This window comes from Panthera uncia, assembly GCF_023721935.1.
Source record: "Panthera uncia isolate 11264 chromosome B2 unlocalized genomic scaffold, Puncia_PCG_1.0 HiC_scaffold_24, whole genome shotgun sequence".
Taxonomy (NCBI): domain Eukaryota; kingdom Metazoa; phylum Chordata; class Mammalia; order Carnivora; family Felidae; genus Panthera; species Panthera uncia.
Genome location: NW_026057580.1, coordinates 7,786,019 through 7,810,585, shown reverse-complemented (window position 1 = coordinate 7,810,585; position 24,567 = coordinate 7,786,019). Strand labels below are relative to the sequence as shown.

Genomic DNA, 24,567 nt, shown 5'->3' with positions numbered 1-24,567 from the left:
TACAAAGACACCTCAAAAGGGTTCAAACTGTGTCTAGGACTGAAATCTTGTAGGCTTCTGACACCTAGAGCAAATGCCTTAGACTTGTCCCCAAGAGTCGTGAAACAAGAATGCCACAACACCAGGAGACACAGCCTGGCTTTAGTCAGTGTGTACATCGAAGACTACCATGGAGGTCATATCTAGGTTTGGACGTCGTGAATTCAAATCCTAAAGCTCAATGCACCTTAAAGTGCAAGAGGAACATCACATTTCCCCTGAGGATTAAGAAACAACTTGGATCTGGAGAAGTAAAGAGGCTCTAATCAAACTGCTGGGCTAAAGCTATGGGTTCACATTTCATCTCTGTAGGAGGGCTGGATATGTACTGCCCAGCTTCCATGACAGAGGCTTGAAAGGAGAGAGTTTGAGCACTGGTAGTCTATGGACCGAAACATTGCTAGACAGTAAGCAATTCAAAGGTCAGTGTTATGAGCAAGTCTCAACATACTTGTGTCTGTCTCTAGGAACTACCAAGTGTTTGTGTACCACCGTGAAAAAGAGGCACTTCCAGTTGTCCTTGTCTCAACTTCCCAGTCTCAATTTCCGATCTACATCTCCACCTTATTTACTCCACACAGAGCCTTGTTCCCATGACACGTGCCCATATACTTTTGCTATGTTTACCAACACACCACCTATCGCAGCATCTAAGGGGGAAGAAGGCTGACCAGGCTCCAGTTCATCAGCTGCTCAGAGTGACTGCTGAAGGATAGCCTCTACTCAAACCCTGTTCCCTACCCATCCTCATTCCCCACCCCATCTTGCCACAAAAGCATTAGAACCTTGTACCTTGGTTTCAGTATTATTCTTAGGAATTTCCTTTTAAAATGCAAATGCCCCTCCAAGGAATATATTAAACTACCTTAATATATTAAGGCCATTATCAAATCAACATCATTATCAAATCAACCAATAGGCACAAGTTCAAAAAGGGGAGAGGAAAGGGCCTAAGAAAGAGCAGCGAAAGCCTGGATGAGACGAGATGAGACGAGAAGGGTTCCTGGGGCCCTGTGTAACAGGGAGAGGGGCTTGGAAAGAAAAGCTGAAACAGCAACAAAGAAACTATTCCTACTTCACAATTTTCCCAAATCATGCCCTATTTACCAATTATGAGCTCTCACCTTAATTTGGGGGTGGGGTGGGAGACTACAGTGATCATTTAATTACTTAACTACTTGCTTCAGTCATAGGAAACAAAAATCTGTACTTCCCAAATCCAGTAAATCAGTGCCATGGAACTGAAAGAGTAAAAATATATCTGAGATAAAAGATGGAAATCAGCTCAGAATGAAAAATGAAAAAAAATAGCCCTACCATGAACTGGGCTTGAAGTACACTTACTTATAGATAGAGGCAGGTGCAAAGTTAACAGGAAACATTATTTCTCCCAAGGTCAGGCAGCCCCTATAAAATAATGTTATTAACAACTCTCCGAGTGCCTATTGCTTTCTCACCAATGATGCCCCCAGACCCATTCTGTTATAGCATCTATTACTGAGGATACCCAAATGTTAAACTGCCCCTGCCTCAAGATAGCATTCAAACCCTAATTAATCCCCCCTTCTAATCCTGCCTCAGAAATAGCTGCCAATCCCAAATTGATCCCCATTTCCCTTAGAGCTTTCTCAGAATCCTTCAGCAAGAACCCAAACCTTACAAAGGCTGCTTCCCTCCTCCCTCTTGTTGTGTGGCATTCCAGAGTTCTCCTGAAATGCCTGCCCTCACCATATTAGCATCAATAAATCTGGTTGTGTCAGACTACAGGCTTGTTTCAGGTGACCTTTGAAACCAGAAGCCTTCATCTCTTCCCCCTCTTGGCTTCAACTTATAGACGCAGAGACTCCAGCCCTTCCTATTTCTCTTCTGGTGCAGACAGCCCTCCCCTGAAGTGGGCTCAGCTGGCCCAGCCACCAGCTGACACTATAGGCAAGAGGAATGCATTCATTCAATGGTAAGACGGTGGGAAAAAAGACAGAAGGAACAGCCTCAAGAATAAAGAAAACACAGGGACACCTGGGTGGCTCAGTCAGCTGAGCATCCATCAGGTCATGATCTCGTGGTCGGTTCGTGAGTTCAAGTCCCACATCGGGCTTGCTGCTGTCAGCACGGAGCCCACTTTGGAGCCCACTTCGGATCCTCGGTCTGCCTCTCACTCTGCCCCCCCCCACCACTTGTGCTCTCTCAAACATAAATAAACATTAAAAAAAAAGAATAGGGGCGTTCGCTTTCAAATGTCCCCTCTCTGTAAAGAGAGCTTTCCTATTATTCTTACTTTCTTATCTTATTAAAAAAACAAAAAATAAAAAAAGAACAAAGAAAACACAGAAGTAGAAGCCTAGTCACAAATGTTTCAAGGAGGACAGAGTCATCAATTGGGTCCAGTGCAACTAATAATTCAAGTAAGTTGCGAAGTGAGAACAAAGCAGGGAATATAGCATCATGCAGGTCACTGGTGTTTTGGAAAGAGGAGTTTCAGTGAAGTGGTGTGGACAGAAGCCTGATGGAAAGAATTCAAGAGTCTAGAAATCAGGAGGTGGAGACAGCCATTACTGATACAAAATTTTCCAAGGAATTTTTCTATGAAGGAGAGCAGTGAAATGGGGAAGAAACTGGAGGAGGAAAATAATAGCATTATATGTAACAGCAAGAATTTTTTAAAAACTTGAATGTCCATCAATAGTGACTGGCTGTAAAAATGATGACATTCTACCAGAGGGGATACTCCACAGTCATAAAAAGAAATGAGGATTTCTAGAGTGATCTCTGGAATATATTATTAAGTGGGGGGGAAAAAAGTAAGACGCAGATCAGTATCTTTAGTTATGATACTTTTGTGTAAGAAAAGGGTCAAATTTCTATGTGTTGGCTAGTATTTGCAAAACAAACAACACTGAACAGATAAACCATAAATAAATAAAAATGAGTATCTTAGGGGGAGGAAGGGACTGGCTGAAGGAGGCAGTAATGGGAAACTTCTCTAAATATTCCTAAATTGTGACTTAGAAATAGTAGAAATGTCTTAGAAAATGAAGAAAAAAAAAAAAACAGCCAAACAACAACAACAAAAAGAAAACAAAAACAAACAACCTAGGTCAAAGGGAAACACAGTAAGGACTGGAGATCAATTCTGTAGGATGGTGATTGGCATAGGATAGGTGCACAATAAATAGCAAATTATCTATGCACAATTTAAGTAGCACCACTTAAGTAGCATTAAAAAAACAAATAAAATATGTTTACGGTGTTGCCATGTTGGAAGTTAGTCAATGTTAAGAGTAATGTCTGATGACTGGCTATGTCTAGTTAGAGGACTATGACAATGACGGTAAACAAAAAGCAGAAAAGGCCTCCTTACTTGGGTAAGTTAACATTTAATGTTGTAACTTAAAAATCAACTACTTTGATAAAACTGGGCATTAACTTGTCAGTGAACACCACCTGTGGTATGGAAGACAACACCACAAAATAGTAGCCAGTTTTCAATCAAGCATATTACTTTATAGCAGACTGCTCTGCAGACCACCTACATCAAGAACATGAGGGCTATGTGTGAAAAAAACAGATTCCTGGATCCCTAACTGCAATGAACTAAAATAGGTTTCATATATAAAATCTAAGAGTTTATGATACCTATAAAAAGGGTATTTAACCTTTAACTTTTCCTCCTCATTCATTAGTTTCACTGAAAGCAACTAGAGCACCAACTCCTTCCTCTAAAAATTGGCAAGTAAAGGTAAAGAATCAAGCACTGAGTCTAGCCTGACTGTAAAACTGAACTGCAAGATATCACTGTTGATGAAGAAAACTTTTCTTTTTATCCCAGAACTACTCCAGCTAATAATGTGGGTGGAAGAAATAATCACTTTGTAACCCCTGATGAAATGACTTAGGCAATAATCATCGATGAATGAAAGCCATTTGGCTAAAGGTTGCTTGAGAAGGAGGACCTCCGCAATGGAGGGATCAGGCAGTCACTACTTGAACCCTTTCATCGCTCTCGGCATCACTAAAACCATAACAATTTTCAAAAACCAAAACAATTTTGAAAAAGAATGACATTGGGGCGCCTGGGTGGCTCAGTCGGTTAAGCGGCCGACTTCGGCTCAGGTCACGATCTCGCGGTCTGTGAGTTCGAGCCCCGCGTCAGGCTCTGTGCTGACAGCTCAGAGCCTGGAGCCTGCTTCAGATTCTGTGTCTCCCTCTCTCTCTGCCCCTCCCCTGTTCATGCTCTGTCTCTCTCTGTCTCAAAGATAAATAAACGTTTAAAAAAAAAAAAAATTAAAAAAAAAAAAAAGAAAGAAAAAGAATGACATTGGAAGTCTCACACTTCCTGATTTTAAAACTTACTAAAATACTACAGTAATCAAAATAGTGTGGTACTGGTAAAAAGATGTACAGATCAACAGAAGAAAAGAGAGAGAGTTCAGAAGCAAACCCTCCCATATATGGCCAAATGATTTCTGACAAGGCTGGCATGGCCATTCAAAAGGGAAAGGACAGGGCACCTGGGTGGCTCAGTCAGATGGGCGTCCGAATTCGACTCAGGTCATGGTATCACAGTTCATTGGCTTGAGCCCTGCATCAGGCTCTGTGCTGACAGCTCAGAGCCTGGAGCCTGCTTCGAATTCTGTGTCTGCCTCTCTCTCTGCCTCTCCCCAGCTCACACTCTGTCTCTCTCACTCTCAAAAATAAAATAAAAATGTTAAAAAAATTTTTTTAAAGGGAAGGGACAGTCTTTTCAACAAGCGTTGTTAAATATCATATCATATTCAAACTGAATATCATATACAAAAGAATAAAGATGGAACCTTACTTTCACACTACATAGGTACAAGAATTACCTCACAACAGATCAAAGACCGGAGTGCCCGGCTGGCTTGGTCAGAGGAGGATGTGACTCTTGATCTTGGGGTTGTAAATTTGAGCCCCATGGACACAGAGATTCTTAATACAACTTTAAAAAATGGATCTGGGGTGCCTGGGTGGCTCAGTCAGTTAAGGGTCCGACTTCGGCTCAGGTCATGATCTCACAGTTCATGGGTTTGAGCCCCGCGTCAGGGTTTGGGCTGACAGCCCTGTCTTCCTGTCTCTCTGCCCCTTTCCCACTTGCACTCTGTCTCTCTCTCTCTCTCAAAAATAAATCAACATTAAAAAAATAAAATAAAAAAATGGATCAAAGACCTAAACATAACAGCTTAAAGTATAAAACTCTTAGAAGAAAATATAGAGGGGTAAAAAAAAAAAAGAGGAAAATATAGAGGGAAAGCTTCATGACACTGGATTTGGAAATGATTTCTCGGATATGACACAAAAAGCACAGGCAACCGAAGAAAAAATAAACTGGACTACATCAAAATTAAAACTTTCATGCATCAGGGGTGCCTGGGTGGTTCAGTTGGTTAAGCATCCGACCTCCGCTTAGGTCACAATCTCATCTCGTTGGGCTCTGTGCTGGCAGCTCAGAGCCTGGAGCCAGCTTTGGATTCTGTGTCTCCCCCTCTCTCTGCCCCTCCCCCACTCGTGCTCTGTCTCTGTCTCTCTCTCTCTCTCTCTCAAAAATAAAAAAAAAAAAACAAAAAACTTCTGTGCATCAAAAGACAAAATTAACAGAGTGAAAAGATAACCCACAAAGAATCTGCAAATCATGTATCTGATAAGGGTTAATACCCAGAATATATAAAGAACTCCTACCTAAAAAAACCCCAAAACCTGATTTAAAAAATAACTTTAAAAGATAAACTGAATAGCCAACAAGCACATGAAAAGACGCTCAACACCACTTATCATTAGGGAAATGCACATCAAAACTCATAACACCTTACACACATTAGGATGGCTACTATCAAAAAACAGAAAATAAAATAACAAGTGTTGGCAAGGACGTGGAGAAACTGAAACCCTGGTGCACTGTTGGTGGGAGTGTAAAATGGTGCAGCCACTATGGAAAACAGCATGGCGGTTCTTCAAAAAATTAAAAATACAACTGCCATATGGTCCAGCAATTCCACTTGTAAGTGTATACCCAAAAGAACTAAAAGGAGGCTCTCAAAGAAATATTTCTATATCCACGTTCATAGCAGCATTATTCATAATATCAAAAGGTGGAAGCAATCCAAGTGTCCAGTGATGCATGAATAGACCTAAAAGTGTGGTATATACATACAACTGATTACTACTCAACCTTAAAAAGGAAAGAAATTCTGATACATGCTACAACTTGGATGAACCATCAGGACATTATGCTAAGTGAAATAAGCCAATCACAAAAGACAAATATTGTAATACTGTATGATACCACTTATATGAGGTACCAGAAGAGTCAAATTCGTAGAGACAGACAGAACAGTGGTGACGTCAAGGGCTGGAGAGAGAGAGAAATGAGAAGTTATTATTTAGTGGGTACAGAGTTTCAGTTTTGCAAGATAAAAAGAATTCTGGAGATAAGTGGTAACGATGGTTGTGTAATAAGTACTTAATGTCACTGAACTGTATACTTAAACATGGTTAAGGTGGTAAATTTTGTTATGTGTATCTCACCACAATTAAAACCAACCAACCAACAAAAAATACCCTGAGGCCCAGTAACTTTAAGTTAGTTGCTCAAGGTCAATCATGAATATATTATGTGGCAGAATCAAAAACAGAAACAGAAGTCAGCTCTTTTTAATCCTAATCTAGTGCTTATCTATAACACCATGCAGCACTCCCACCGCTAGTCAGTTTTGAGTGTTCCACCAATCAGGAAACAGATAATACTTATGGAGACAACTATTTCTGACAGAAAATATGTATATATTAACATCCTCACTATTTACATTTCTATAGCCTACTTATAAAGCATAATCTGAGTGGGTAACAGCACAACTACAGAAAGTTAATGTAGGTTGCAAGTACATTGAAGCAACTTAAAATATTTAAATTTTATTATTATTTTTAAAATGCTTATTTATCTTGAGAGCATGCAAAAGCCCAGGGGAGGGGCAGAGAAAATCCCAGGCAGTCTCCGGGCTGCCAGCACAGAGCCCGATGTGGGGTTCGATCCCACAAACCATGAGATCATCGACCCAAGCTGAAATTAAAAGTCGGGCACTTAACTGACTGAGCCACCCAGGTACCCCTAATTTCAATTTTAAAGTAGGGGTGCCTGGCTGGCCCAGTCAGTAGAGCATGCGACTCTCGATCCTGCGGTTGTGAGTTCAAGCCCCACATTGGATGTACAGATTAATAAATAAATAAATAGTAAATTTTAAAGTACAATTATGTTTAAAAATACTGCAGAGAATTCAAACTATAGCTATGAGCACATTAATAGCCAAACTTTTGCAAATGGCATAATATACAGATTAAACTGACATCTTCACAATCATTTTGGCAGTTATGTCGAAAAGCACTTAAATAAAACATTGGAGGGGTGACTGGGTGGCTCAATCGGTTAAGCATCTGACTCTTGATCCCAGCTCAGGTCTTGATCTCAGGGTCGTAAGTTCAAGCCCTGCACTGGGCTCATGCTGGGCACAGAGCCCACATAAAGAAAAACTTGGATAGAAGGACTTAATATTTAAATATTACCCATTCTATATGCAAACAGGTAGAAAGATGGCTGTTTTTTTTGTTTTGTTTTTTGTTTTTTCCACTACTACTGCTGAATTTCTCAACCAGTTTGTTTGACTGGGACACACTTGGTGTTTGCTGGTATCAACAGTATTTTCATCAAAGGAGAAGTTAAAATAGAATATTTGAGCAGAAGTACCTCCAAGAATTTAGTTCAACAACCAGAAAGAAAAATTTTAGACTATCAACTGATTTACCGAATTCAAACTTACACATCTTAAAATTAAAAATAAAAAAGACTGCTCCTCTCGGTACACATACTTCTAAGGTGAAGTTTAACTTAGGACTGTGCTACCTTTCTACAAAGCTACTATGTATGTTTTGAATACTTAAAAGCATATCAACAAGACAGGGGTCCCATTTGCCTTTTTTAGAAATTTAAGCCTTGTCTTCAACATAATTATGGCCAGAAAGTATAAAAGAGCATTTCGGATGGTAATTAGTTATTCCTGGTGAAAGCTTTTCTGTCCTAGAGATCTGGTTATGCACTACATTAACTCTGCTGTCCCTTCCCCCTCCTCCTAAAAGAGGACAGGCTTTGTTTTCTGGCTTCAGAGAAACTGCTGCAAGTCAACATCACCATCCAAGCCAGACCAATGCAAGAACTAGCAAAACAACACCCTCCCCCTCAACATTCTCTCCAAAAAGAATTACATTACAGACATCACATTCACTGAGAAGTCAGAGTCAAAGGCAGTGACAAAGCAGAACCTCCTAAATGTTTCTTCATTCTCCCCCTAACCCATTTTTCCTTTTCTTCATTTCTTTGGTCTTACACAACTTGCACAAGTACCCTTTCCTCTCCATTTCCACTGCAGGCTCTTACTAGACCAAATTATCTGCCTGGCTCGAATCTGGGCACAGAGCTTTGGAGAAATGAATGAGTACTCATCCTAAACTGAAGTGGGTCTAGCAACATCCACACACACAGGATCACAGGGCTCACTCACGGCCATCTCAACTTCTCAATCCTACCAGAGAAAGTCAATCTCACCACTCACTCACATCTGAGGTACACGGAATACACAGATGCCCCTCACAGGCCTCTTAGTCTGGACTATGAGAGTCTGCTACCCATCTCTCTTCCCGATGACTAGTGGTGTAAACATTCCTCAGAGCACTATGACCTCCAATCCATCTCCCAGTTCTTCCCACACAGCACCCTCACTCATGCCACTTGCACAAGTCACACTCCACCAGAGTTTATGTTATTTATTGCAGTCTGAAAATGCAGTACCTTCTCCCTTGTTACCAATCTGAATCTATTTAGTTAAAATATTGCAGATTGGGGAAAGCCCTTCTAGACCACTTGGCCTAAAAAGTTATTTTCTTTTCTTGTTTTTAAAATAATGTTTATTTTTGAGAGAGAGAGAAAGAGAGACAGAGTGTGAATGGGGGAGGGGCAGAGGGAGGGAGACACAGAATCTGACGCAGGATCCAGGCTCTGAGCTGTCAGCACAGAGCTGACATGGGGCTCAAACCCACAAACCATGAGATAATGACCCGAGCTGAAGTCAGATGCTCAACTGACTGAGCCACCCGTACGGCCCTAGAAAGTTATTTTCTAATGTTTATAATTGAAGAGAAGCATTTTTAGTAGACCTTATCTTTTAAGACTTTATTTCTAGAGGAGTTTTTATGTTCCCAGCAAAACTGAGAAGATACATGTATATTCTGCCTCCACACATGTACAACCTCCTCCACTATCAACATCCCACACCAAAGTGATATATTTGTTATAATCAATGAACCCACACAGACACATCATTATGACCCAAATCCATAGTTTATATTGGGTTCACTCTTGGGTGTTGTACATTCTATGTTTGTTTGTTTTTTAATGTTTGTTTATTTTTGAGAGAGAGACAGAGTGCAAGTGGGTAAGGGGCAGAGAGAGAGGAAGACACAGTATGAAGCAGGCTCCAGGCTCGAAGCTGTCAGCAGAGCCTGACTTGGGGCTGGAACTCAACTGTGAGATCATGATCTGAGCCGAAGTCGGATGCTTAACTGACTGAGCCACCCAGGCACCCTTCTATGGGTTCTGATAAATGAATGATGTGTATCCACCACTCTGGTATCATACAAAATAATTTCACTGCCCTAAAAATCCTGTGTTCTGCCTTATTCATTCCTCCTGCCCCCAACCCCTGACAATCACTGATCTTTTTACTGTCTCCAGTTTTGCCTTCTCCAGAATGTCACATAAGAATCATACAGAATGTAGCTTTCTCAGATCGGCTTCTTTCACTTAGATACATGCACTTAAGGTTCTTCCATGCCTTTTCATGGATTGAATGCTCATTTCTTTTTAGTGCTGGGAATTATTCCATTATCTTGATGTATCATAGTTTATGTGCCCATTTACCTACTGCTATACATCTTGGTTGCTTCCCTGTTTTTGCAATTATGAATAAAACAATTATAAACACAGCAAAAGTATTTAGTTTTGTGAGATACTGCCAAACTGTCTGAAGTGACTGTACCATTTTGCATTCCCACCCACAATAAATGAGAGTTCCTGTGGCCCCACATCCTCTCCAGCACTTGGTGGTGTCAATGTTGTGGATTTGGGGCATTCTAATAGGTGGATAGCGGTAACCTGTTTTAATTTAACTTGCAATTCTCTAATGACATGATAATGAACATCTTTTCATCTATCTGTATATCTTCTTTGGTGCTATGTTTATTTTACATTTAGGTTTATGATTCATTGTGAGTTAACTTTTTCAAAGAATGTAAGGTCTGTGTCTGGATTCATTTCTTTGCATTTAGGTATCTAGCTGATCCAGTACCATCTGTTGGAAAGACTATCTTTTCTCCAGTGTATTGTCTTCGCTTCTTTGTCAAAGATCAGCCGACTGTATTTGTGTCCTTTTCCAGACTCTCTATTCTGTTCTATTGATCTATTTGTTTTTTCTTTCACCAATACCACATGGTCTTAATTACTGTAGCTTTATATACTAAGTCTTAAAGTCAGGGAGTGTCATTTGTCCAGCTTTGTCTTTCTCCCATATGAAGTGGCTATTCTGGGTCTTTTGCATCTTCGTATAAAATTTAGAATTAATTGGTTGATATCCACACAAAAACTTGCTGGAACTCTAATCGGGAATGTGTTGAATCTACAGATCAGCTGGGAAGAAATTACATTTTGACGATATTGTCTTCCTATCCGTGAACATAGAAAACCTCTCTACTTAGTTCTTCAATTTATTTTATCAAGGCTGTGCTGTTTTCCTCATATTAATCTTGTTCATACTGTGATAGATTTATACTTAGGTGTTTCATTTTGGGAGGATGCTAACATAAACAGTAATGTGTTTTCAATTTTTTTTAATGTTTTTATTTTTGAGAGAGAGAGAGAGAGACCAAGTGAGCAGGGGAGGGGCAGAAAGAGAGGGAGGCAGAGGATCCAAAGTGGGCTCCAAAGCAGGGGCAGAACTCACAAACCAAACTGTGAGACAGATCATGACCTGAGTTGAAGTCAAGACGCTCAACCAACTGAGCGTCTAGGTGCTCCTTTAATTTCACAATCAAGCTATTCACTGCTAGTATATAGGACAGTCATTGACTTTTACATATTAACTTTGTATCTTACAACCTTGTTATCACTGCTTATTAGTTCCAGGAGTTTTTGTCACTTTTTTTTTTTTTTTCAGATTATCTACATCATCATGTCATCTGCAAAAAAATTACAGTTTCATCTCTTTCTTCCCAATCTATATACCTTATTTCCTTTAATTGCCTTACTGTGTTACCTAGAACTTCCAGTATGATGCTGAAAAGCAGTGGTCTTTTTCTTGCCTTATTTCTGATCTTAGAGGAGACGTTTCTAATTTCTCACCATTATAATGTTAGCTGAAGGATTTTGTACATGCTCTTTATCAAGTAAATCCCCCTCTATTCCTAGTTCTCCTCAGCTTAATCATGAATTTTGACAAATGGTTTCCCTGCATCTATTGATAAGAACATGTGATTTTTCATCTTAGCCTACTGAGGTAATGGATTTCATTTACTGATTTAAAAAAAAATTTTTTTTTTTAAATTGTGGTTTGTATACACAATGGAGTACTACGTGGCAATGAGAAAGAATGAAATATGGCCCTTTGTAGCAACATGGATGGAACTGGAGAGTGTTATGCTAAGTGAAATAAGCCATACAGAGAAAGACAGATACCATATGGTTTCACTCTTATGTGGATCCTGAGAAACTTAACAGAAACCTATGGGGGAGGGGAAGGAAAAAAAAAAAAAAAAGAGGTTAGAGTGGAAGAGAGCCAAAGCATAAGAGACTCTTAAAAACTGAGAACAAACTGAGGACTGATGGGGGGTGGGAGGGAGGGGAGCGTGGGTGATGGGTATTGAGGAGGGCACCTTTTGGGATGAGCACTGGGTGTTGTATGGAAACCAATTTGACAATAAACTTCATATATTGAAAAAAAAAAAAGAAAAGAAAATTTTTTTAATGTTTATTTATTCTTGAAAGGGAGACAGAGTGCGAACAGGGGAGGGGCAGAGAGAGAGGGAGACACAGAATCCGAAGCAGGCTCCAGGCTTCGAGCTGTCAGCACAGAGCCCAATGTGGGGCTTGAACACATGAACTGTGTGATCATGACTTGAGCAGAAGTCAGATGCTCAACCGACTGAGCTACCCAGGTGCCCCAAATGATTTTTAAATGGCGAACCAGTCTTGTATATCTGGTATAAAGTCCTCTTGGCGATGGTATGTATAATTATTCTTATATATTTGGATTGAGTTTGCTATTATTTTGTTAAGAATATTAGGATCTATGTTCATGAGAGATAATTAATGGTCTGTGGTTTTCTCTTCTCGTAATAGTTTTGGTTTTGGTATTAGAATAACGTTAGTCTCGGGGCGCCTGGGTGGCTCAGTCGGTTAAGCATCCGACTTCAGCTCAAAGTCACGATCTCGCGGTCCGTGAGTTCGAGCCCCGCATCGGGCTCTGGGCTGATGGCTCAGAGCCTGGAGCCTGCTTCCAGTTCTGTGTCTCCCTCTCTCTCTGCCCCTCCCCCGTTCATGCTCTGTCTCTCTCTGTCCCAAAAATAAATAAACGTTAAAAAAAAAATTAAAAAAAAAAGAATAATGTTAGTCTCATAGAATGAGACTGCTTCTATCTTCTGGAAGAGATTCTAGAGAAGTAGTATAATTTCTTTCATAAGTGTTTAGTAGAATTAATCAGTAAACTCACCTGAGCCTGGTGTTTTCTGTTTTGTAAGGTTACTGATTTAATTTCTTTAATAGATAAAGGCCTATTCACGTTTCCTATTTCTTCCTGTGTAAGCTTTGGCAGACTGTATCTTTCAAGGAACTGGTCCATTATATCTAGGCACAGAGTTGCTCATAATATGCCTTTACTATTCTGTCAGTGTCCATGGGATCTGTAGTAATGTCCCTTCTTTCATTTCTTATTTTAGTAAATTGGGTCTTCTCCCTTTTGTTCTTAGTTAGCCTGTCTAGAGGCTTACTGATTTAACTGATCTTTTCTAAGAACCAGCTTTTGGTTTTGCTGATTTTCTCTATTGATTTTGTTTGCAATTTCATTGATTCTTGCTCTAATTTTTATTATTTCTCTTCTTCTGCTTACTTTGGATTTAATTTCCTTTTCATTTTCTAGTTTCGTAAGGTGGAAGCTTAGATTATAGATTTTAGGACTTTCTTCACATTAAGCTGAATATTCTTTTGCCTTGGGTACTCCACACAAATGTTCAACACCTTTCTGGTTTTAGGACTTAGAATATTTGACTCTACCCTCAAGATCCCACTAGGACTCTAAAAAACCCAGATCATTGGGATATATGAGGTGACAAAAGCTTTACGGAAACTTTACTAAGAAGTTAATACACAACAGGTTAACAGCTGAGGAATGATTACTACACAAGGTTTCACAATACAGTCTCATCTTTTAATAATAAAAATGCTAAAATAATAGCATCTAACATTTAATCAGAGCTTATCATGACATGCTGTTCTACAAGTTTTTATGTGCATTAACTCTTCTAATCCCCTCAAAACACTATGATATAGGGTAATGTTTTCCTTGTAGATTAAAAAACTAGAGTCACTAAAAGATTAAATAATTTCCTAAAGGTCACATTGCTAATTACTATTGAACTACAGATGGTATGACTTCAGAGCTCATCCTACTACTCTATTGCCCTATTTTACTTAAAAAAAAAAAAATGAATTTGTGAGCCAAGTAAGTTATTATTTGCTCATTCTTAGCAAGCAGCCCAGATTCTATTTTTCAGATGGCTGTCTAATACATTTATTAGTTGATCACTATTTATACACTTTGCCCGATCTCTAAGAATTAATGACCAATCCATAGAGACAGAAAGCACATTAGTGGTTGCCAGAGGCTACAACAATAGGGAATAACTGTAATGGGTATGGGGTTTCCTTTTGGGGTGATAAAAATGTGTTGGAATTAAATAGATGACGATTGCACAATACTGTGAATGTACTAAACGCCACATAATTGTACACTTTAAAATTTTACCCCAATAATGGGGCACCTGGGTGGCTCAGTCGGTTGAGCGTCTGACTTCGGCTCAGGTCATGATCTCACACAGCTCATGAGTTTGAGCCCCGTGTCGGGCTCTGTGTTGACAGCTTGGAGCCTGGAGCCTGCTTCAGATTCTGTGTCTCCCTCTCTCTCTGCCCCAACCCACTCGCACTCTGTCTCTGTCTCTCTCAAAAATAAATAAATATTAAAAAAAAATTTTACCCCAATAAAAAAATTATCTATAATATTTTGGTTATAGTAATCCAATGGAATGGTATTCAACTACTAAGTTTCTGAAAGTATTTAATAACAGGGGAAAAGATCCTAAAATATTAGTGAGTAGGAAAAAAGTAGATTATACAACTATATGTAACACAAGGTCAAATTTGAAAAATAAAAATTTTTGTTTTTAATATTTGGACACATACATTAACAGTGTTCATATAGAACAGTAAATGTTTTGCTTTGTTCTTCATATTTCTTCTATTTTCTATGTTTTATATTTCTTTTATTGTCAGGACAAATACACTTTTAAAAGAATTTAGTCACAAATAACTAATAAGTTTAGCACTGTAACGGACTCCCAAGTCCCTCAAATAAGAGAACAAATAGAAAACAAATAAAATAGTTTAAATTCAAATACATAAATAATTACATTAAATTTGCATAGTCTAAACGTACCAGTTAGAAGACAGAGATTATCAGGTTGGGGGGAAAATGGCCCAACTATATGCCATCTCCAAGAAACTCCAAATACAAAGACATAGTTAGGTTGAAAGTAAAAGGCTGGAAAAAGATATATCATGCAAACAGTAATCAAAGAAAGGAAGAGTGGCTGTATTTATATCAGACAAAGTAGACTTCAGAATAAAGAAAATTACCAGGAAAAGGGGGGGACATTACACAGTAACAAATGGGTGATTCACCTAGAAGACATAATCTCAAATATGTATGCACCTAACAACTGAGCTTCAGAATACATGGACCAAACACTGACAGAACCGGAAGAAGAAACAGACAAACCCAAAGCTGTAGTTGGAGACTTCAACACTTCTTTTTCAGTAACAGACAGAACTAGTAGACCAAAGAAACAAGCAAATAATAAAGACATAGAGGAATTAAACATCACCAACCAACTGGATCTGACATTTATACAATACTCCACCCAACAAAGCAAAATAGACATTCTTTTGAAGCACACATGAAATATTCACCAGCAAAATAGTATCTCCTGGATCAAAAACATCTTAACAAATTTAAAAGATCTGAAATCATATAAACTGTGTTCTCTGACCATAATGGAATGAAACTAGAAATGATTAAACAAGATAACAGAGGGGCACCTGGGTGGCTCAGTTGGTTAAGCGTCCGACTTCAACTCAGGTCATGATCTTATGGCTCATGGGTTCGAGCTCCGCTTCAGGCTCTGTGCTGACATGACAGCTCAGAGCCTGGAGCCTGCTTCGGATTCTGTCTCCCTCTCTCTCTGTCCCTCCCCCACTTGCAGTCTGTCTCTCTCAAAAATAAACATTAAAAAAAACAAAACAAGATAACATAAAAATCACCAAACACTTGGAAATTTAACACACTTCTATATAATCCATGGGTCAAAGACAAAGGCTCAAGGGAAATCAGAAAATATTTTCAACTGAGTGAAACTAAAAATACAGTATTTCAAAATTTGTGCTATGTAGCTAAAAATAGTGCTTAGAGGGGAATTACAGTTGCTATAAACTAAGTGTTTGTGCCCCAGCCCCCAAATTTTTATGTTGAAACCTAATCCCCAATATGACTGTATTTGGAGGTGAGGCCTTAGAGAAGTGATTAAGTCATGAGGTCTCAAGAATGTGATTACTGCCTTAAAAAAACCAAAAAAACCCCCAAAAAAACACACACCCCAGAGAGCTCCCTTACCCCTTCTGCTATGTTGAGAGCACACAAGAACTATGAACTAGGAAGCAGTCTCTCATCAGATACCAATCTGCTGGAGTTTTGATCTTAGACTTCTCACCCTATAGAACTGTGGGAAACAAATTTCTGTTGTCTACAAGCCACCTAATCTTTTTTTTTTTTTAATTTTTTAAATGTTCATTTATTTCGAGAGGGGTGCGCAAGCAAGAAAGGGGAGAGAGAGATGGAGAGAGAGCAGGGCTCCATGCTCAGAGCAGGGCTCAATCCCAAGACCACGAGATCACAACCTGACCCAGTATCATGAGTTGGATGCTCAACCGACTGAACCACCCAGGTGTCCCAGCACCTAATCTCTAATAGTTTGTTACAGCCACCTGAACGGGCTAAGAAAATAACATTAAACACCTACATTACAAAAGAAAGGTCTCAAGTCAACCTTAGCTTCCATCTTAAGAAACTGGAAAAACAACTATTAATAAACCCAAATCAAGCAGAAGGAACAAATAAAAATAAGAGCAGACATCCATGTAACTGAAAACAGAAAAACAGAAAAATCAATGAAACCAAAAGCTGGTTCTCTGAAAGACCAATAAATTAAGAAATCTATCAAGAAAAAAGGAGAGAAAACACAAAACATCAAGAGTGAGAGAAGAGATTATCACTATGGACCCAGAAGGCATTATAATAACAACGGGTACTACAGGGGTGCCTGGGTGGCTCAGTCGGTTAAGCGCGACTTTGGCTCAGGTCATGATCTCGAGGTCTGCCGAGTTTGAGCCCCACATCGGGCTCTGTGCTGACAGCTTAGAGCCTGGGAGCCTGTTTCGGATTCTGTCTCCCTCTCTCTCTCTCCCCTCCCCCACTCACGCTCTGTCTGTCTCTCTCTCTCTCTCTCTCTCTCTGTGTCTCTCAAAAATAAACATTAAAAATTTTTTTTTAAATAACAAAGGGTACTACAAACAACTCTACATACAAAAATTTCACAATTTAGTAAAAAGGACCAATTTCTTGAAATTACCCAAAGTCACACTGAAATAGATAACCTGAACAGATTTATAACTATGAAAATACCAAATTAGTAATCCAAAATTTTCCAAAAAAGAACCCTCCAGGCTCAGATGGTTTCACTGGCAAATTCCTTAAAAGAAGACCACCACCAATTCTATATAATTTCTTAAAGAAGAAATAATACAACATATTAGAGTTTATAGAGTTGTGCTGAACAATGAGGCCACATGTAGCTACTGATTACCTGAAATGTGGCTAAAGCCTAGTACTGAAATGATCATATTTTGGCTATACTAACATATTATTAAACATTTTTTAAAGTCCTCAAATAAGACTTAGGTCAGAAGTAGGATCTGCTTTCTTAACCACTTCTGATTTCTAAACATAAAAAAGAAACTAAAACTAAAAAGGAAAAATGACTTTGAAGTGGCTACTAAACCACAGCCTAACCCACTCTAGAATTCAATTGCTCTCAAGATCATCTCAAAACAAAGTATAAGCAAAAACTTTTAGAAAACAAGAGGGAAGTGGAAGGACACTGATCACTACAAAGCAAAATCCAGAGGTTAACAGGCTCACACAGCATTCCTTTCTAGAGCCCAAATGTCCAATACTGACATTCTCTTTGGAAATAAAGGGAAGCCTAAGCTTTTTAAACGTAAAAGGAGAAAAATAAGAGAGCTTTTAAAAAAAGTATTTTTTTCAAGATAAAGATTATAGAATGAACTAATTTCTAAGTGATAAATATCTTTGCCATTTCAAGGAAAAACCCATTCGAGTATTTTGTGGCCAGTGTCAAAGCATCATTACAGGAACAGAATGCAATTTTCTTTTCAATAAGGAGCCATCTTCCTCACAGATTTCCACCTTTAATTACAAGACTAATGGGAAGTTTCTAAAAATAAAGTAATGGCTACATTCTGAGCAGTAATAAAGAATATAAACCACATGTGAAAAACTAAGATCTCAGGTAAAGCTTAAGAAACAAATACACTGATCATTTTAGACACTAATCATCATTCTGTTAAAAAATAACCACACAATTTTCAGCAGGTTTACAGCACACACTGACAAATTAAGTATTCACCATGATTTGAGTGGAAGGCAATTATGCTTGCTTCCTTACTTTCATAAGAGGTATGATCTGGCCTGATTCAGATGGAAGTATATACAATGGCACTTACTAACAATTTCCATCACACAACAATTTAGTACAATTTTAAGAATTTCTCATGTGAAACAATTTCAGCATATATGTAAACATTTTTTTTGTGAAGGAGAAATGTACTATATCTCTTCCATTGTTCTTTTTTTCCTCACTTTTATTATTTCTGAAATCAAAATCATACAATCAAATGTGTTCATTTAATGCAATGGCTCTACCCCTCCCCTTAATCATATAAAAATTGCTGTCACCTAATAATCAGAGAGGCACAGTTTTTAAGTGTTTTATTATGATAGGGCTATATACTAAGTTAACTAAACACTTTTTAACTAGCTCCAGCCTCAGCTATAGCCCTTACCAGTGCATACACACAAAAAAGGATTACATAAACATATTTTTAAAAGCAAATTATGCTTAACTATTTAATCTTTAAAAATTTTAAGTATTTTATATCAATATAAAGGTTACTTTATAACTACTTTTCTTTTTATCAAAAAGTATATTAATATTTCAATGAAGAATCAGATTTGCTTAAAAACATTTTTGTAAATGTTTACTTATTTGAGAGAGAGAGAGAGAGAGAGAGAGAGTGAGTGTGTGTGTGTGTGTCTCAAAGACAGAGAGAGTGGGGGAGGGGCAGAGAGAGGGAGAGACAGATTCCCAAGCAGGCTTGATGCTGTCAGCATGGAGCCTGATGCAGGGCTAGATCTCATCAACTGCGAGAACACAACATGAGCCAAAATCAAGAATGGTACGATTAACTGACTGAGCCACCCAGGTGCCCCTGGTTAAAAACATTTTTAAGGAACTGTCAATCCCCATATTTACAATCCTTAGAAACTGACATTCCAGGTCAGAGAAGTTTCTTTAACAAAAGGGCTTTACCTACCATAAGAAAAAAAGATGCTGCTTTCAAATTATATTTTTGCCCTTCTATCAAATCCTTACATGTACATATTAGGCCTACTGAGAAATAATAAAACTAATTATGAAGCAAATTGTTAGCAATAACAGCACATATTAAAACGACTCGCAGTTGAATTTCAAAGTAGTTACATTTGATGCTTCATACTTGGACATGCAAATATTTTATTTACTATCTTTTATGGATTGATCACTGTTTCATCCTATTTCTTGATTTTCTATGTTCCATAGAGTTTCATGACCCACATATGTGCATTTTAGAAGTTAATCTGAACAGTACAGCCATTTCACATTGCCGTCAACGCATGTAGAACTACCTAGACACAAATAATTACTCCATCTGGTGAGGCACCACTACCAACAGCAGGCTTCCTTCTCTGAAGCTGAAATAGCACATCACCTTATAGACTTAATATAAACCTTAAACATAAAGATATTTAAGGATTTCAGATCTCATTTACATTTTGAAATGTCCTTTCTAAAAATAAAAACATTTCCCATACAAGTCACATTCAGCTTAGGCTAGCATTTCTTTATCAAAAAAGAAATCTGTTGTTTTCAAGGGCTGCTCTTATTTCTTTAAAAATTTTTTTTTAACATTTATGTGAGAGAGAGACAGAGAGAGACTGATGGAGAGAAAGACTGCGGGGGAGGGGCACAGAGAGAGAGGGAGACCGAGCATCCCAAGCAGGCTCTGTGCTGTAAGCACAGAGCCCCACATGGGGCTCATTCTCACAAACCATGAGATCATGACCTGAGCCGAAATCAAGAGATGGACACTTAACTGACTGAGCCACCCAAGCGCCCCTCATATTTTTGATAGTGCAGAATTCTAGAGACCAGAACTGAAACAGTGCCTTATTGAGGATCTTCTAGAAGCAAATGAGGCAACCTTTTGAGTCCAAGATACAAAAAAGGGAGGTTCTAAAAGTCAAGTCACCTAAATAGACATTTTTCCAAAGAAGACATCCAGATGGCCAACGGACACATGCCAAGATGCTCAAGATCACCAACCACCAGGAAAATGCAAATAAAACCATAATATAATACCATCCACACCTGTAGGAATGGCTGTTATCAAAAAGACAAGAAATATCAAGTTTTTGTTTTGTTTTTTAAAGTAGGCTCCACACCCAATCCAGGGCTTGAACTCACAATCCCAAGATCAAGAGTCACATGCTTTACTAACTGAGCCAGCCAGGTGCCCCCAGAAATATCAAGTTTTGATGAGGATGTGGAGAAAAAGGAACCCTTATACACTGCCGGTATATACTGATGCAGCCCCTATGGCAAACAGTATGGAGTTTCTTCAAAAAATTAAACAGGGGCGCGTGGGTGGCTCCATCAGTTGAGCGTCCGACTTCGGCTCAGGTCATGATCTTACAGTTTGTGAGTTCGAGCCCCGCGTCGGGCTCTGTGCTGACAGCTCAGAGCCTGGAGCCTGCTTCGGATTCTGTGTCTCCCCGTCTCTCGGCCCCTCCCCTGCTCATGCTCTGTGCCTCTCTGTCTCTCAATAATAAATAAATGTTTAAAAAAAATGTTCTTTTAATTAAAAAAAAATTAAACATAGAACTACCATACAACCAGCAGGTATTCATAAAAAAAATTTTTTAAATGAAAACACTAATTTGAAAAGACATACACACCCCTATGTTTCATCACAGCCTTATTTACAATAGTCAAGATATGCAAGCAACCTAAATGTTGATCAACAGATGAATGGATAAAGGAGATGTGGTATATACATACAATAAATATTACTCAGCCATAAGAATGAAATCTTGCCATTTGTGATAACATGGATGGACCTAGAGGGTACTGTGTTAAGTGAAATAAGTCAAAGACAAGTATCATATGATTTCATTTATACGTGGAATCTAAAAAACAAAACAATTTAACGAACAAGAGACCCACAGATACAAAGAAATAACGGTACATAAATGTGTGGCAACTGTATATAAATATGAAATCACTATGTTGTATACCTGAAACTAAAACAATACCGATTATGCTAATTATTCTTCATTAAAAAAAAAAAAGAAAAAGAAAAGGAAGAAGAAAAAGAAAAAGAAAAAGAAAAAGAAAAAGAAAAAGAAAAAGAAAAAGAAAGGTGGGTTCAATATGGAAGAGGGCAAGAGAACTGGCAGAAACGCCAAGAAGAACAGCATCTACATAGAAGACACAAGTGTGGAATCTTGACTGTATAAAATCAGAGCTTCTTTGATATAACAACGATCAGTTAAAATATAGGAGAAGAATGAAGAGGGACAATCCTGCATCACCTGGCTAGGAAGGACATTCCATAATAGGAGAAGGTGGAAGAAGAACTTAGCAAGGTTTTAGGAAATAAACAGTGTGGTTTATAAAGAGCACCCAAGGGGGGCCTGGGTGGCTCAGTCGGTTAAGCATCTGACTTCAGCTCAGGTCATGATCTCACGATCTGTCAGTTTGAGGCCTGTGTCAGGCTCTGTGCTCTGTTCTGTCAGCTCAGAACCTGGAGCTGGCTTTGGATTCTGTGTCTCCCATTCTCTCTGCCCTTCTACTGCTCATTTTCTGTCTCTCCCTCAAAAAATAAACATTAAAAAAATTATATGTATATATAATTTTTTTATATATTTATATTTAGCACCCAATACGTTTCCTAATTACATGGGACCTATTATGATTTAGCAGCTTAATAAGGGACGTTCCATTCCTAACCTCTGAGAAACTAAATGAATTATGTATAAGTATTTAACGTACACGTACAATGTCCCCAGGGACCCATGTGAACTATTTAACAAGAGGAGCCACTTCAAGTGGGAGAAATCTTCATCGGCATGTGATGACCAGACCAGTACTTCACCTTAGCTTACTTCACAACTAGAACACCTCTGATTTAGAAGGAACCATCACAGTGCAGGGATAAATCTCTCCTGTGGAATTTTGGAAGAGGGCACTTGATTAGGAGGAGAGAAACATGTTACTGTTGGTATCAAGACTAAAATGGTGACAACCCCTCATGTTGCTTACTGCCTCCCCAGAGTCAAGTGTCCTATAAGAACTGTGCATCTCCTAGCAGGCAGGAACTTCTTGGGCAACTGATAAACTGATATTTACCCAACTACCTAAGAGTTTCCCCACCAATATTAACCCTGCCTTCATTCCCAACTCACTCTGGAAATGTGGAGAAGATGTGGCGACTATAAACCCCATCCTGCCTAAACCCGGACAAGTATCAACACCCTGGGCCAAAGTTTCTTCACAAACCCTATGTAGTAGTGAGAGCCAAATTCATTAGCAAAGATCGTAAAACTACTTTTCTTAATTTATAACTATAATTTATAACTTTCACTGAACCCTAGACAAATTATTAATAATTATATCTGGTCTTCAGTTTCCTCATCATAAAATGTAGCTCATACTTCCCTTATAAGGTGATTTATATGTATAGAGCCCAATACGATGCCTAACATATAGCAGGTATTAGATAACAGGTTGCTTTTATCTAAGAAGCAAAAGTCTGTAAAAAGAAAGTAAAAGAAAATGTTTGAGCTTGAAAATAAATCTGCCAGGAATCAGATACTTAGTGGTAATCAACCAAGGGAGTTAGAAACATGTGTGGTTGAAGAAGGTCGCTGGTAAAGATGAATATGCAAAGCTAAGGTATTTAGTGGGAGAGGGCCAACGGTCATATAAACATGCCCCACATAGGGAAGAACTGTCCACACAACATGCCAAGAACACCTCTCTTGACTCTGAGAGAGTACAACGAATCTAAAATGGGGGAAGGGGGTCCACTTTATAAATTATTAAATATGGCAAAAAGCCTTTTTGAGGAAGAGAAATGAACTGAAACATGTTATTATAAAAATAAAGAGAATGGATTCTTTCTAGAGAAGACCATCTAAAGACTATAGAAGAGATCACCCACCAAAAACAAAAGCTTTGTTATTAAAACAGAAAGATGAAACGCTATTGAATAGTTACCTAACTTGTCCAAGTTTGTGCACAGACAACCTAGGCTTACTTTCCAAACTCTTACCACTATAATACACTCTATGAGTTTGCAAACTAAGCGTGCACAAACTAAGAGTGAACAGAAAAAATGAGAAGAGCCAATCATGGTTAACAAGGCAGTTTATTTTTTTTTAATGTGCATAGTTGTGGTTTTATGTATATTATATTCACATTCTGCCAGTAATTCACCATCTCTGCTATCAGAATGTGTTATAATCAACAGTAATCTGGATTCAATGAAATGTGGTAGTTTGTACAATGGAATTAAATTCTTTACTAGAGAAGATCAATTGTTTGCAAACTACTCCACAAAGCAGTGGTTAAGGAGGCTCCCAATTTAACAAAAGCAGTTTCATTTTTTTTTTTAATGTTTATTTATTTTTGAAAGAGACAGAGCACATGAGAGTGGGGCAGGGGCAGAGAGAGAGGGAGACAGAGGAACCGAAGTGTGCTCCGCGCTGACAGCAGCAAACCCAACATTAGGGCTTGAACTCAGGAACTGTGAGATCATGACCTGAGCCAAAGTCAGACACTCAACCGACTGAGCCACCCAGGTGCCTTAAAACCAGTTTCACTTTTATATTTCCCCTTTTTTTGAGAGGGCATTCATATATGCTTATTTGTAAAGGAAAGCATTCTGATTTAAAAAAATGCTTTGAAAATCATGGAACCAGATAAATTATTAAGATCTCTTGAAGATATTAGATTTCACAAAGTCCTAAGAAACAACTCACAGATTATATGACCAAGAAAAGCTTTAAATTCTTTACTGTCTCCAAAGCTAGTATATTAATACTCTACCAACTTCTAGAATTTGAGAGGAATGTTACAAGTATAAATTTTAATGTCCCACATAGAGATAATTATTTTTATCTTAACAATAAAACACACACAGACACACACACACACAGACACACACACACACACACAGAATTCTCGAACACCAGAGAACAGTAAGAAGCAGTATCTTTGGATCAAAGGGATTTTTTTTTTTTAAGTCACGTATGCAGTCACACCCCTCCCTTAAAAACACTGACATTCATTTAAAAAAAAATCTCCACTCCACTCCGCCTGCATTGGGCTCAGCTTTTCGAAGTTACAAAGATAAATTAAGACATATATCACCTTAAGTTTTAAAGGTGATATGAGACATTCATCAAATTAACTGGGTAGAAAGAGGTAAAGTGCCAAAGAGAGGCAAGGGAGCGAGAGGTAAAGAGAAAATGCAATGGAAAAAAAAATGCAATGGGAGCTCAGCAGTGGGAGAAATCAGTCAACCCTTGAAAAACACAAATCTGAACTGTGTGGGTCCACTTATATGTGGATTTCTTTATAGATATAGATATAGATATAGATATAGATATAGATATAGATATAGATATA

At 38.4% G+C, this 24,567-nt stretch overlaps 1 protein-coding gene across 3 annotated transcripts in view; it reads right to left on the bottom strand.

Moving 5' to 3' along the window:
* Window positions 1-24,567, bottom strand: part of ILRUN (inflammation and lipid regulator with UBA-like and NBR1-like domains) — a 95,772-nt gene that overhangs the window by 25,196 nt on the left and 46,009 nt on the right. The gene's annotated exons all lie outside the window — the stretch shown is intronic.